Source organism: Bison bison, unplaced genomic scaffold, assembly GCF_000754665.1.
Source record: "Bison bison bison isolate TAMUID 2011002044 unplaced genomic scaffold, Bison_UMD1.0 scf7180017864304, whole genome shotgun sequence".
NCBI lineage: Eukaryota > Metazoa > Chordata > Mammalia > Artiodactyla > Bovidae > Bison > Bison bison.
The window spans coordinates 5,240,275-5,242,753 of record NW_011494876.1 but is presented as its reverse complement, the minus strand read 5'-3'; positions in this window follow the sequence as shown (position 1 = coordinate 5,242,753).

The following is a 2,479-nucleotide window of genomic DNA, read 5'->3' as shown; positions in this document are numbered from 1 at the left end:
ATTCAGTTCGCTGATTCCTAGAATGTCGACATTCACTCTTGCCATCTCTTATTTGACCACTTCCAATTTGCCTTGATTCATGGACCTGACATTTCAGGTTCCTATACAATATTGCTCTTTACAGCATCAGACTTGCTTCTATCACCAGTCACATCCACAGCTGGGTATTGTTTTTGCTTTGGCTCCATCCCTTCATTCTTTCTGGAGTTATTTTTCCACTGATCTCCAGTAGCATATTGGGCACCTACTGACCTGGGGAGTTCCTCTTTCAGTATCCTATCATTTTGCCTTTTCATACTGTTCATGGGGTTCTCAAGGCAAGAATACTGAAGTGGTTTGCCATTCCCTTCTCCAGTGGACCACATTCTGTCAGATCTCTCCACCATGACCCGCCCATCTTGGGTTTCCCCACAGGCATGGCTTAGTTTCATTGAGTTAGACAAGGCTGTGGTCCTAGCATGATTAGATTGACTAGTTTTCTGTGAGTATGGTTTCAGTGTGTCTGCCCTCTGATGCCCTCTTGCAATACCTACTGTCTTACTTGGGTTTCTCTTACCTTGGGCGTTGGGTATCTCTTCACAGCTGCTCCAGCAAAGTGCAGCCAATGCTCCTTACCTTGGACGAGGGGTATCTCCTCACTGCGATAGGCTTTCCCCAAAATATCTCCTCAAAATAGTCATGGACAAAGGAAAGTACAGAAGCCCCTTTCCTCAATGTTACTGGTTAATAGGTAATTTAATAATTCAATCTGAAAAATACTAACTCATTTACTAATCGGTCATTGTGAGCCAGGCACTGCCTCTGCATCTCACACAGTTCTCCTTGAATCCTCACCATAACCCTACAGTTCAATAGGCACTATTATCATCCCTTTCAGGTTAGAAAACTGAGGCTCAGAATGGGCTTGCTGCTTCTCAGCAGGTGGCATAAGTAGCATTTAAATACATCCTCAGCCTGATGCCAAACCCATGCTCTTAACTCATACACTATCAGCCCATAGCTGAACTTCCAAAAAAGCAAGTTTTCAAGCACAATACAAAAGTGAGTTCAGGAGAAGACGCCTCCGAGAAACTAATTTGAGTATATTGACAAGGAAAAAGTGAAATGAAATGTCGTTAACCCTGATACACCCAACCCATGAGCTTCACCAGAAGTTAGATGGTGCAGGTCAAATTGCATTATCTCCAAATACATAATACATGACATAACAGTTTTCAATCTCATCTCTTTCCAACATGTTTCAACATAAATAAAAACAGATGTACTCATGCTATCTTTTAATCATTTAAGCCACATTCATAGACCGCTACTGTGCTGGGCAGGTGGCACTTTTAAATCTGTTGAAAGATGATTTATCCCACATATTTAACTACTGGATATGCTGTAAGTCTCAGGAAGACCAGTTGTAAGGAGGAACACTGAATGTGCTGTAATCACAGCTTTCTTTTGAGGGGCTTGGTAATTAGATACTAGGAATGAAATTAAAGAGGAATTTGAGTAAGTATTTAAAACTTCTCACTATCTCCATCAATATTATTGTAATTTGATTAATCCTTATCCCTTTTCTAATGCGAAAATTAAATGTCAGCTAAGCCTAAGAATTTCACATTTTAAAAAATCAAGTCAATATGGAACAATTCAAGCATGTTATCAGAATGAGACTACACATACAAGTTCTTATACCCTTGTTGTGGAAGGCAGAATAACAGCTCCCAAAGATGTCCACATGCTAGTCTGTGAAACCTGCAAATATACTATTTGCATGGCAGAAAGGACTTTGCAGATGCGATTAAGGGTCTTGAAATGGAAAGATTCTCCTGAATTATTCAGGTGGGCCCATAGTAATCACAGGTGTCTTCATTAAGAAGGAGACAGGCAAAGAGAAAAGTACATAAGATGAGAAAAAGAGAGTTCGAAGTGATAAAGTGTCATAATTCAAGGAAGCACACAGCCTCTAGAAACTGGAAAAGACGAGGAAAGGGATTCTGCCCTGCCAACACCCTGGTTTTAGTACACTGAGACTGATTGTGGATCTCCAGAGCTGTAAGAAAATATCTATACTGTTTTAACTCACTTAATTTGTAGTAGTTTGTTACAGCACCACTAAAAAACTTGCAGACATACCTTTCTGAATCATATGATGGTTAGCTTTTTTTCTGACTGCAGTATAGTTGCTTTACCATGTTGTGTTCATTTCTATTGTACAGTAAAGTAAATCAGCTATACAAATACATGTGTCCCCTCTTTTTTGGATTTCCTTCCCATCTAGGTCACTACAGAGCACTGATTAGAGTTTCCTGTGCTATACAGTAGGTTCTCATTCAGTTCAGTTCAGTTCAGTTGCTCAGTCGTGTCTGACTCTTTGCGACCCCATGAATCGCAGCACGCCAGGCCTCCCTGTCCATTACCAACTCCCAGAGTTCCCCCAGACTCAGGTCCATCAAGCTGGTGATGCCATCCAGCCATCTCATCCTCTGTC